At 42.6% G+C, this 13,601-nt stretch overlaps 1 long non-coding RNA gene across 1 annotated transcript; it reads left to right on the top strand.

The window, feature by feature from the left end:
• The first annotated feature begins 5,078 nt into the window (after window positions 1-5,078).
• Window positions 5,079-11,465, top strand: LOC122494722. The gene is made up of 4 exons (XR_006300262.1): window positions 5,079-5,630; window positions 5,731-5,853; window positions 6,162-6,296; window positions 10,564-11,465. It is a non-coding gene; the product is annotated as an uncharacterized LOC122494722 (long non-coding RNA).
• Window positions 11,466-13,601: the final 2,136 nt, after the last annotated feature.

Below are 13,601 nucleotides of genomic sequence, written 5' to 3'. Positions count from 1 at the left end.
CTTGAGGTTTTGAACAGCAATAGCATACAGGTCTGATTCATTTTCCTATATGCAGGGCTCAGCAGTTCTAAGCCAGGTGTGATTGTTGGTGTAAGGGAATAGCCTTTGATGATGAAGAGACAGCAGCCTAGGTGAGGGAGGAAGGGGGAAGCCATTGTGGGAAAAAACTGCACATCTGTTTGGCAAGACTTTTCAGAATTTCGTCCTAAATTCTTTCCTTAAATGCTTACAGAGCTCTCAAGCTGACCTTACTTTTTGTCTTGGAGCTCAGGCTGAGCTGCTCTGTGAGAGACTCCAGAATACGATGGCTTGAACAGTAGAAGAATTTACTTCCCGACACTGAAGGTCAGCATTTGATCTTGGACTTCCCGGCCTCTGGAACTGTGAGACACAGATTTCTGTTGTGTATAAGCCACCCAGTCTGTGGTATTGTGTTATAACAGCGCTAACGGACTAAGACACCAGGTGACGTGTTGGGGCTGGCGTGTGGTTACAGCTGCACAGACATTCCTTCTCCCCCGTTGTCTCCACTACATTTCTCCGTGCTAGGGCAGCCCTCCTGGGGAGGGCTGGGGAAGGTTTACTTGTTTCACCTTTCCCCTAAGTAGTCCCTTGTGACTTCATCTCACTGTAAGGAGGCTCTTCCATTAGGTATCCCACCTTGGATAGTCTTGGGCATGTGACACCTTTCTGCCTACCCGAGGACAAGGAGGTCATCTGAGCTGAGGATGGATTCTCAAGGAAAAAGCATCTTTGGTACTCTTGACTTTGTAGCCCAAGTTTCCTTACATTTGGGCTGGTAAGCCTTGGCTATTTTTTTTTTTTTCAGAACTTTGATGCTCTTAAGATTTTGGGGGTGAATTTTATTTTAAAAAATGTGTTTTCAGTGGGAGGGTTGTTTTGAATAACCTGGCCTCTCTACTCTTGAAATCCTGGTTTGTTTTTTATCCCCCTCTAATCTCTTAAGATCAGTATTAAGATTGTGTGTGTGTGATAAAGGTTTTTTTTTTTAATTTAAATCCAAGGTAGTTAACATGTAGTATAATAATGATCCCAGGAATAGAATTTAGTGATTTATCACTTACATATAACAGTGCTCATACCAATAAGTGTCCTCCTTAATGCCCATCACCCATTTAGCCCATCCCCCCACCCAAACACCCCATCAGCAACCCTCGGTTTGTTCTCTGTACTTAAGAGTCTCTTATGGTTTGTCTCTCTCTGTTTTTATCTTATTTTATTTTTCCTTCCCTTCTAGGTTCATCTGTTTTGTTTCTTAAATTGCACATATGAGTGAAATCATATAATATTTGTCTTTCTCTAACTTATTTCACTTAGCATAATACACTCTATTCCCATCCACATTGTTGCAAATGGCAAGATTTCATTCTCTTTGATCGCTGAGTAATATTCCATTATATATATTTATATATATATATATAATATATATAGTATATAGTATATAGTATAGTACAGTATAGTATATATACTATATAGTATATATAGTATATATATCATATATATATATATATATATATATATATATAGTCACATCTTCTTTATCCATTCATCAACTGATGGACATTTGGGCTACTGTTGATAGTGCTGCTGTAAACATCGTGTGCATGTGCCCCTTCGAATCAGCATTTTTGTATCTTTTGGATAAATACCTAGTAGTGCAGTTGCTGGGTCATAGGATAGTTCTATTTTTAGTTTTTTGAGGAACCTCCATACTGTTTTCCAGAGTGGCTGCACCAGTTTGCATTCCCACCAGCAGTGCAAAAGAGATCCTTTTTCTCTGCATCCTCACCAACATCTCTTGTTGCCTGAGTTGTTCATCCTAGCCATTCTGACAGGTGTGAGGTAGTATGAGATGAACGTATTTAAACATATAAAATACAGGAAGTGGGCACTTATAAAATTGTCAGAAGGGTCACAAGAGCTGACTTCGCAAGGTAGGTCTCCAGAAGTGCCTCCCCAAATGTGGCAAAACTGAACCTTCAAAACATGTGCTCCCTCAGCCATGGTCCAGAGGTGGAGCTGCAGGGGGCTGCCTCTGGGACCACCAACTTCAAGCACATGCTGCTTTACCTGCAATCCAGGGTCAGAAGGTAAGATGACGCAGGGCGCCTGGGTGGCTCAGTCAGTTAAGCAACCAACTTCAGCTCAGGTCGTGATCTCACGGTTTGTGGGTTCAAGCCCCATGTCGGGCTCTGTGCTGACAGCTCAGAACCTGGAACCTGCTTCGGATTCTGTGTCTCCCTCTCTCTCTGCCCCTCACCCACTTGCACTCTGTCTCTCTCTCTCTCTTGAAAGTAAATAAAACGTTAAAAAAAAAAGAAAGTAAGATGATGAAACCACCACTCACTGTTGCCACAAACGCGTGGAACGCGGAGTTCAGACCCCAGCCGTGCTGTCTCTGCCACCACCTTTTGGTAGCCACAGCAGGAGGAGATGCTGCCTCTGTCATCCAAATGTCACACAAGGGCATCTAAAGGGTGGAATCTTATTTCTGTTCAGAGTGCTTTGTGCACAGAGCAGGAAAATTACTTTTCCAGCCTATTCATGAGAGGAAGTCCAACCAGGACGATGTGGCAATGAACTCTGAGTGCCAGCCAATTAAAATTAGCCACAGGAACTGTACTTTTACAGGGTTTTCTAGAATTTGTATTTAGCTCTTTCTCAACATCCTCTGGTTGGTTTGTTTTCCTTTCAGCAGTGTGACTTGTTTCTTCCTTGATCTCTTCATGTTTTTATGTTCTCTCAGTTTATGCAGTTATCTTGTTCTTGTCCATGGTTTCGGCTCATGCCCTGCTCCTTTGCCGGGGGAAGCCAGCTTCGTCCTGCATGCTGCTCTGATGAGGTTGTTTCTGGTCCTTGGAGCCCCACCTAGGGCTCCCCAGTTGGAGCCCCATTAGCATGTTGGGCATGCATGGTCATCTGGATGCATCCTTCCTGCTGAAGCAGGAACTTGGGATTTTGGAGAGCAGCAGTGGGCGGGCCGTCCCATCCCTGTTTCCTCACTAGGGCTGGAGATGTTTCCACTAGGGTTGGGGATGGCTGAGATATGACCCCAATCTCCCCATCGACCTCAATGTATTAGTTTTCTATTTCTGTTTGATCAACCGTCACAAGCTCAGAGGCTTAGAACAACAATCCTTTACAATCTCCCAATTCCATGGGAGTGAGCATAACTCAGCTGGATCCTTTGCTCAACGTTTCACAAGGCTACAGTCAGCGTGTTGGCCACACTGAAGTTCTTATCTGGAGCTGAGGGTTCTCTCTCAAGGCTACTGGTTGTTGGCAGAATTCATTTCCTTACAATTGTGGGTACCCATGTTCTTGCTGGCTGCCCACCAGAGTCACTCACAGCTCCCGGGGGCCACACCTCTCCATCAGTGGTTCAGAACACTGATTTTCTTCCTTGAGGTCAGCAGGAGCGTGTCTCTTTCTGACTTCTGCTTTTAAAGGGCTTGTTTGATTAAGTCAGCCTCATTTAAGCTAATCTTCCTTTTGGTAACTCAAAGTCAGCTGATTAGTAGCTTAATTATAATCATACAGGGCATGCAACATGGGAGGAGCAGGATTTGGTGGGGAAGGACGTCCTAGAAGTCTGTCCAAAATTTTCATGAACACCAGAAGGCTGGCACCAGACGAGGGAGGAAGAGAATTGCAACCTGTCCTTCTGGGAGGCAAGGCTGACCGCTCATGTTTTTTCTTCCCTCCCTGGTTTTGCCCTTTCAGGACTCACCCTTCCCCAGGAGAGGAGGCTGGATGACTCATTGGCCCTTGCTGTTCTGAAAGCCGTGGCCCAGGTGAGTCATGCTTTCTTTCCCCTTCCTCAAACTGTGCTCATTTTGTATGAATATAGGACAACTTCCTTGGATTTCCTGTCTCACCCATGCATGAAAAGATCAAAAGGCCCTGAGCCATCGCTAAGAATCCCTCTCTCTCTGAACCTGCGTTCATGTATCCACATGACGTAGACTCTCCTATGGACTCAATTCTGCAGAAATGCATTGCTTCAGGGAAACGTGAAAGACTCCTATGTGAAATATGATTTCATGGACTAAAGGAACCACACATAACAGTGCTTTAATGGTAACCTACAGACCAGGGTTTCCCAGTTAGACAAGATGGGCCGTGGTGTTGGTTGGTCTCTGCTGTGGTCCGAATGTATCCCCCCAATTCATATGTTATGGTATTTGGAGATGGACCTTTACTAAGTGATTAGGTCAGGGTGAATGGGATTAGTGTCCCTATAATAGAGGCTCTAGACAAATCCCTGGTCCTCTTCAACCCCGTGAGGACGTAATGGGAAGTTGACCAGTGGTACTTTGTTATAGCAGCCTGAATGGACTAAGACAGAAGGTCTCAGGTTCAGGACCTTTTGAATTGGGGTTGGCATTGGGAATTTGAGGCATTGCCCAGCAGTCCCTCCATCCAGCCCAGATGGATGCCTGACCCAAGATCAGATGTGATGCTGAGCCATACGTGTGGATAACGGGTCACATCTGTGTGAGCCTGGTTTATCGCCCATCAGCATTCTAGCGCTCGGGAACAAGGAAAGAGTGTGCCTGGGGATGAGCTAGGTGAGACTAGTCAGAGTGCGTGAGGTGTTGAAAACCATAAATTGGCAGAGCTAAGAATGTCCCTAAAGATATCTTGTTCAACTAGATGTTCAACTGGGTGGTTGAACTGACTGGATCTTGGCTCAGGTAATGACCTCACAGTTCGTGAGTTCAAGCCCCACATCAGGTTCTGTGCTGATGGTATGGAGCCTGCTTGGGATTGTGTCTCCCCTTCTCTCTGCCCCTCCCCTGCTTGTGCTGTCAAAATAAAAATTAAAAAATAAACTTTAAAAAAAAGGTATCTTGTTCAACCTCAAGTGCCCAGAAATAAAAGAAGGTTTGTCACTTAGTGCAATGTCATGGGAAATTGTGCAGCTGATAATAATAAGTCTGTATTAAAGAGTCTGACCGAATAAGGAAACATTTGGACAGTGATGAAGCTGCTTCTTCAATATATTTAAGAATAATACACAAATCCCATAATTCCTAGCACAGATTCTGTTAGTCATTTTGGAATGATTCCATGAGAAAAATGTTTCAGGATTTCCCGAGCTCAACACGAAGGCGATTTGAGGCTGATAGTTGTTCGTTGTGCTGTCTTGTGAACAGGTGACTGGTCAGCGGCATCTGTGGTCTCTACCGCTAGGTGCTAATAGCGCCCCCTATCCCAGTGTGCCAACCAGAGTGTCTGCAGGCATTGCCCACTGTCTTCTGGGGGTGCCATATTGTCCCTGAGAGCCATTTCTCTAGTTTGAGTTTTCTTGAAACATTATGAAAGCACTCAAACACTGAAAACAATATCAGTATATTTCCATATTCACTCCTTTGATTTCAGAACAGAAGGAATAGAGAATTCAGACATGTGAATTCAACTTCTACAGTTTATTGGCAAAACATTGAACTGATGTCTTTTCGTTCATTGAAGTATCTTTTGATGGCTGTATCTCCCTTTACGAGGAAGTTGTGCTGCTCTCCATAGAAATATCAAGAACATACGGACCCTTCTCTTGAATTGCCAAAATCATCTTACGTGCTCATCTGCCTCAGCTTATTCTCTGGGTATGTCTCCCCACTCCCTGCGGTGTCCTTTTCCATCCTCCTATTTTCCTGGTCATAAATACCCACTTGGATGGCACACATCCTCAGTTTGTTGTTTCAGGGCTCAGTGATGTTTAGGGATGTGGCAGTAGTCTTCTCAGGATGAGTGGGGCCACCCAGATCCTGCTAGGAAGGATTTGTACAGGGACGTGACACTGGAGAACTTCAGCAACTTCATCTCTAGGTAAGATGTTAGCACCCTTGGGAGGCTGGGATTTGCCCACGGGAATACCTGCTGCCTTGGGTGTGAATTCTGAGGTGCCTTCAAGACTATGGTTGAGTTTCTGCTCTGTTCTCAATGCAATTGTACTGAATGGGGACAGATAGTTCTGTAGGCTAACACCCAAAGAAGCGTCTTCCCCATTCCAAAAGTGACTTCCTCCTCTTCTCTGGAATTTTCTGGTTTCTTTTCCTCATTGATGACCAGGAGCTGGGTGTGACTTCTGGGATGCCCCCTTTGTGACTCTGTTGCATTTCTTCTTGCGTACACAGGTTCTTCTATTTCCAGGCCAGATGTGATCTCCTTATCGGAACAAGGGAAAGAACCCTTGGGGGCACAAAGAGATGTGACAGGAAGCCTGTGCCCAGCTGAGTGAAGGATCATTAAGAAGGGCAGTGGCGCTGTAGGTAATGGCTCAGACGGTTAGCAGGACGCGGCACCTTTGAGACAATGCCTGGAAAGTTCCCCTCAAAGTCCCTAGTGTTCAGAGCAGAGCATTACTCCCATCAGGGTGAGCGCCTGGAGGGGCCTCTCTCGTACTCACACACACCACCCCCTACACCCTCCCCATGCTTCTCCCCGCTCAAAGAGGAAGGCGACTTCTTTGAAGTACAACTTTTTACCTACCCAGGGAACACTGTTTCTTTCCAGTTTCTCCCCCACCCCCTTTTTATACTTATTTTGAGAGAGATGAAGCATGAGTGGGGGAGGGGCAGAAAGAGTGAGAATCCCAAGCAGGCTCCACACTGTCAGCACAGAGCCTGACGCAGGGCTCGAACTCACGAACCATGAGATCATGACCTGAGCCGAAGTCAGACACTTAACTGACCTAGCCACCCAGGCGCCCCTCCCCCACCACTTTTTAAACAGTTGGATCATTGTTTCCATCCGAAAATATGGTTCTAAAAATAGTTTATTTTGGTTACCTCCCAATGATTTTTCTTCCTTTGATATGTATTTCCAGATTCAGATTTTGTCCATTCTTTCTTTCATGCTTTAAAAAAAAATTTTTTTTAACATGTTCAAATTTTCCAATTTGAGTCAGGCTCTCTGCAATAACGTGGGTCCCAAGGTTGCTTCTGATTCATCCTCAGATGTAGGATTAGACCAGCCTGTAATTTCTGCTGTCAGACATTTCTTAAACATTTCCTAAAATTCTATGTAGTCAATTTTTAAATAATTCTTATCATACCCCTGTGAGAAACACATGTATTAAGTAGAGTACAACGTTTATGTATGAGTTTTTTTCTCTTTAGTCTTACATATGTGATCAAAATACTGTTTTCTAAATATACTAAAATTGGTTCTTTTCTTCCCCACTCCCTTCATCGTGGCTGTATTTATGTGTAGTACAGGCAGGTTCATTCATTACTGTTTTAGTTATTTTATTTGGACGCTGTGTGAAACATTACCGTCATTCTGAAAAGTCAGAACTTTACAAAAGAGTGTACTCAGAAAAGTATGGCATCTCCCTCATTCCTGCCACCTATTCTCATTCTCCTCTTTTCAGCCTTATCCCCACCTACCCCTGTAGTTAACCAAACTCATTATTTTACACTCTTTTCCTTCCAGTATTTCTTGTGTAAAAATGAGCAGATACATGTATATTCTCTTATATTTCTTTTCTTACAGAAAAAGTCACATACTCTATGTATACTTTTGCACCTAGCTTTTTTTCACCTAAGAATATGTCTTGGAAATTACTTATAATTTCATGGACATTTCTTTCATTCTTGTATGCAACTGTGTAACACTTCATTTTGTAGATATGCCAGTTTATTGAACCACTCTCCTATATATGGGTGTTTAGATTGTTCCCAGTATTTTATTTTTTATTAAAAAGGTTTTTTTTTTTTTTTACATTTATTCATTTTTGAGAGACAGTGTGAGCGGGGGAGGGGCAGAGAGAGAAGGAGACACAGAATCCGAAGCAGACTCCAGGCTCTGAGTTGTCAGCACAGAGCCGGATGCGGGGCTCCAACCCATGAACGGTGAGATCATGATCTGAGCTCAAGTCAGACATTTAACGGACTGAGCTACACAGGCGCCCTTCCCAGTATTTTTAAATTATGATCATGCCATAATGAATAATCATGTGTATCATGTTTATCATAATGTTGGAGGTATTTCATCAGGGTAGATTCCTAGATGTGGGATTTTGGTACCCAAGACCCATGTTTTTTAAATACCATACTAGGAAACTGCCTAACAAGTATACCCAAGGGCTGTTTCATTTTCTAGAGGATTTGTACCTTTGTTTGACTTACTGTTAAATATTGGTTAGAACCTAGATTCTTGAGGGATGCCTGGGTGGCTCAGTCGGTTAAGTATCCAACTTTAGCTCAGGTAATGATCTCATGGTTCATGAGTGTGAGCCCTGCATCAAACTCTGTGCTGACAGCTCAGAGCCTGGATCCTGCTTGGGATTCTGTGTCTCCCTCTCTCTCTCTGCCCCTCCTCCCCTCTCTCTCCCTCTCTCTCTCAAGAACAAATAAACATTAAAAAAATAAAAACAAAAAACAAAAGAACCTAGACTCATGAACTTATTAGCTTGTCAACTTGGACATTTCTGGCTGGCCAAAAAAAAAAAAAAATCCAAATGTTCTGGTTTTCATACTCTGTATGGCATTAACCAGTTTTTAATCTATTAGCAAACTCATTTGAGTATTTGTGTGTATTTATTCAATTATTGACTTCTTCTTTGAAGCACCTTTACCTTCATCTTGGTTCCTTATTAATGAGTTAAATAAATCTTTAACACAACTTCATTTTTTATTTGGAAAAATTTTTGAAAACTATACTTTGATATTACTAATACTTAATTATAGGCATGAAATAATAACCTATTGTAGGTTCCCTTCTCCTTTGTGCTATTTCCCCTTATCCTTATCCTGATTTTCTTCCTTCAACCTAATGGTCCATTCTTTCAATATTCATGAGTTATATGATGTCATATGTGTGGCAGGCACGGAATTTGAGGTTTATTATACAACAGTAAGTAAATTAGATTTGGGTTAAAGTTTGGTTGAGGGGAGAAGGCAGTAAAGAGGTAGATAAAGTATTTCCATGTATATCATCACAGCTTTTTTCTTTTTTTTTTTTTTTAAAGCATTTTATTTTTTAATTTTTAAAGTTTATTTGGGGGCAGCTGGGTGGCTCAGTCGGTTAAGCATCTGGCACTGGCTCAGGTCATGATCTTGTGGCCTGTGGGTTGAAGCCCTGTGTCAGGCTCTGTGCTGACAAGTCAGAGCCTGGAGCCTGCTTCGGATTCTGTGTCTCCCTCTCTCTCTGCCCCTCCCCCTCTCGCACCCTATCTCTGTGTCTCGAAAATAAATAAACATTAAAAAATTTTTCCGATAAAGTATATTTATTTATTTTGAGAGAGAGTTTGAGTGGAGAAGAGGGGCAGGGGATGAGGGAGAGGGAATCCCAAGCAGGCTCCATGCACAGCACAGAGCCTGACATGGGGCTTGATCCCATGACCACGAGATCATGACCTGAGCCAAAACCAAGAGCTGGAAGATTAAGCGACTGAACTACCCAGGCGACCCATCACAACTTTTTTCTATTTTGCAGTAAGATTCTCGAATGGGAAATCATAGGGGTGACAGTATTTAGAATAAGACAAATGACAGCCATCTAAAGAAGTGATGTTGAATATGAGATCTGAATTCTAACAAGAAGCCAGCTTTGCAAAAACTGGGCACAGTGTTACATACAGATCAGCAAATGCAACCCCATGTATTCTCACATGTGCAAGGAGAAACTGGGGGTGGAACACAGTGAGGAAGGCAAGTAGCTTAAAATGAACTTGAATACATTTGACAGGTTGAGGACTCAGGATTTCACTCTTGTGCAACATGAAGCTCTGAAGTGTTTTCAGCAATGGGTCTCATTGTCGCTTGCAAGAGAACCACCTTAGACATCCTTATTTCAACAAACTCCTTAGGCAACTGTAATGATAAAAACTGAAAAATGTATCTGAATAACTACCTCACTTTCTTCACTTAGGGGATGTCCACATATCCTGTTCTCCTTGTTCACTTATCTAATTGCTTAGTCATATTTGGGAGCTGTAAAGAACAGTCATTTTTTGGGGCGCCTGGGTGGCGCAGTCGGTTAAGCGTCCGACGTCAGCCCGGGTCACGATCTCGCGGTCCGTGAGTTCGAGCCCCGCGTCGGGCTCCGGGCTGACGGCTCAGAGCCTGGAGCCTGCTTCCGATTCTGTGTCTCCCTCTCTCTCTGCCCCTCCCCCGTTCATGCTGTGTCTCTCTCTGTCTCAAAAATAAATAAACGTTAAAAAAAATTAAAAAAAAAAAAAAGAACAGTCATTTTTTTCATAAACATCATTTTCAGTTTAAAACAATTTCTACTAGGGGCGCCTAGATGGCTCAGTTGGTTAAGCATGCGACTTCAGCTCAGGTCACTATCTCATGGTTCATGAGTTCGAGCCCTGTGTGGGGCTCTGTGCTGACAGCTCAGAGCCTGGATGGAGCCTGCTTTGGATTCTGTGTCTCCCTTTCTCTCTGCTCCTCCCCTGATTGCACTCTGTCTCTCTTTCTCTCTCAAAAGTAAATAAACATTAAAAAAATAAAAAAGTTTCTACTAATAAAGCTCTAACTCTCTAAGAGGAAGGACTAAAATGAGCATCTCTGCTTTTTCATTATCTTTCAGATCATGTATCCTCATGGGAGAAAATGGAAAAATTTATAAACAAAGATCCTGAGGACCCCATGTTCCAGGATGACTGGGAACATACAGGCATATTTGAGAGACATCAAAGAAATGAGGAAGGAAATTCCAGTCAAGTGATCATCACCCAGGAAGAGTATCTACTGTGAGACAGCAAACTTCCCATAACCTGCATCAGAAAGTTCCACCTGGAAGTAGGCCCTATGCGTAACGAATGTAGAGGAGGGTTTTGGCAGAAGACATCCCTTCTAAGTCACCAGAAAATGTATACTGCTGACCGATCTGAGGAATGCAAGCAACATGGGAAGGCTTTGTCCATCACCGTTGTGATCCCCCTCAACATCCTAGAACTCACACTGGGAAAGACCCCGTGAATGTAAAGAATGTGGAAGGGCCTTTAGTCCTATTTCCCTCTTTACCCAACACCAGAGAATTCCTACTGGTGAGAAAACCTATGAATGTAAGGAGTATCAAAAAAGCTCTATTCAGCTCTCAAAACTTAATGCACGTCATAGAATACATACTAGGGGAAAATTCTATCAATATACTGAATGTGCAAAAACTTGTCACTAATTATTCAACATCAGAGAATTCATACTGGAGAAAACCCTATGACTGTAAGGAATGTGGAAGGCCTTTAGAGGTATCACACAACTTCATGAACATCAAAGAATATATACCAGGGAGAAGCCATAAAAATGTAATGAATGTGGAAAGGCCTTCGGTCATCAGTCATATCTTCCTCAATATCAGAGGATCCATACTGGTGAGGCACCTTATAAACGTAAGGTTTGTGGGAAGGCCTTTAGGCAGGGCTCAAAGCTTTATCATCACCAGAAAATTTATACTAAGTGAGAAATCATATAAATGTAATGGAAGCTTTTGGTCGAATTTCATAATTTAATGAGCATTAGCACCCTTACTGGTGAGAACCTTTCTCACTGTACTGAATGTGGAAAAGCTTTTAGTCACTTAACACTAGTTATTCGACATTAGAAAATTCATACTGGTGAAAATCACTATGAATGTCAGGGATGTGGGAAAACCTTTAGTCAGGGTTCACAACTTACTCAATTATTTGTTATGTATGTAGTAATGTGGGAAGGCCTTCAAAACACAGTCATCTTTCTTAGTCTTAAGGAATTCATGCCATAGAAACTTCCTATAAATAAGTGAAGGAAACATTTCACTGGTCTTGTCCCTGAAAGAACATCAAATAATTTATTATTACGTATAACCTTGTCCAATATGGAAATGCTTTATCTTTCAGCTCATGTTGCATTTATCAGCAGATTCACATCATTACGTCATCACTAAAGACCATATTAATATGGTAACGTAGAAGAGCTCCCCCTACTACCTATCAATTATTAATTATTGTACAATTCATGATGGCAAACAACCATGCAAGTGGAGAATTTTGAAAACCCATTACCGTAAGCTAATCCTAATTTACAGAAAAGGATGCATAAGAGAAAGTAACGCTTTATATGTCACATATATGGGAATTTCTTTAGCCATAAGGCTCTTTTAATGAGAAGATTCATACTGATGAATATAAGTTTTAAAACCCCCATTCAGAACTTGCCATTTATTGTGCATCAGAAAATGCAAAGTTGAGGGGCGCCTGGGTGGCTCAGTTCGTTAAGTGTCTGACTTCTGCTCGGGTGATGATCTCATGGTTCGTGGGTTCGAGCCCTGCGTCAGGCTCTGTGCTGACAGCTCAGAGCCTGGAGCCTGCTTCCGATTCTGTGTCTCCCTCTCTCTCTTTCTCTCTGTCCCTCCCCAGGTTGTGCTCTCTCGAAAAAAATAAATAAATAAACATTAAAAAAAGATGCAAAGTGAATAAAACTCCAGGCATGTAAAACAACAGTTAAGCGTTTAACTATTAAAGAAGTTGAGGAAGATGTGCAGAAGTTTGTAACAAATCATACAGGGATATAACTCAGGTAAAAATGTGATAAGTTAGACATTAACAAAGTCACCTTTATGTTACCTAATATTTTCTGCTTCAGTTAAACAAGAAGACTCTGAAGTGAATAAGAGCAGTACATAACAAAACCTGTGGGATGTGGCCATGTTACTACTCAAAGAAGTTATAATTTTAAATGTGTTTATAGGTCAGAAAACTATAAACACTGGAATAAGTGAACCAGAGACCTCTTGAGAAGCTAGAAAATGAACATAACTCAGTAATCAAAGAATGTTTTGAAATTATGAGAGAAGTAGGTTTTGTCAACCTTGAAGCTGTTTCTTTAAAAGGATAATATAAGCATTTAGCAAATCTCATAACAGTACAATTTTTCAAGCTTATTGAGAGAGAGAGAGAGAAAGCATGAGAGAGCAGGAGAGGGATATAGAGAGGTGGGGAGATAGAATACTAAGCACCTCCACACTGTCAGCACAGAGCTCAGCGCAGGGCTTGATCCCACAAACTATGAGATCATGACCTGAGCCAAAATCAAGAGTTGGACCCTCAACAGGGGCGCCTGGGTAGCTCAGTTGGCTGTGTCCGACTTCAGCTCAGGTCTTGATTTCACGGTTCGTGGGTTCGAGCCCTGCATCAGGCTCTGTGTTGACAGCTTGGATCCTGGAGCCTGCTTTGGATTCTATGTCTCCCTCTCTCTCTGCCCCTCCCCTGCTCACACACTGTCTCTCAAAAATAAATAAACATAGGGGCGCCTGGGTGGCACAGTCGGTTAAGCGTCCGACTTCAGCCAGGTCACAATCTCGCGGTCCGTGAGTTCGAGCCCCGCGTCAGGCTCTGGGCTGATGGCTCGGAGCCTGGAGCCTGTTTCCGATTCAGTGTCTCCCTCTCTCTCTCTGCCCCTCCCCCGTTCATGCTCTGTCTCTCTCTGTCCCAAAAAAAATAAATAAAAACGTTGAAAAAAAATAATTAAAAAATAAATAAACATAAAAAAAAAAAAAAAAGAATTGGACCCTCAACCGACTGAGCCACCTAGACGCCCCAAAAGTACTATTATTATAAATGATGTAGGGGGCGCCTGGGTGGCTCAGTC

The sequence above is a fragment of the Prionailurus bengalensis genome, chromosome E2, assembly GCF_016509475.1.
Source record: "Prionailurus bengalensis isolate Pbe53 chromosome E2, Fcat_Pben_1.1_paternal_pri, whole genome shotgun sequence".
Classification (NCBI taxonomy): domain Eukaryota; kingdom Metazoa; phylum Chordata; class Mammalia; order Carnivora; family Felidae; genus Prionailurus; species Prionailurus bengalensis.
This window is presented reverse-complemented; position numbering and strand designations above follow the sequence as displayed.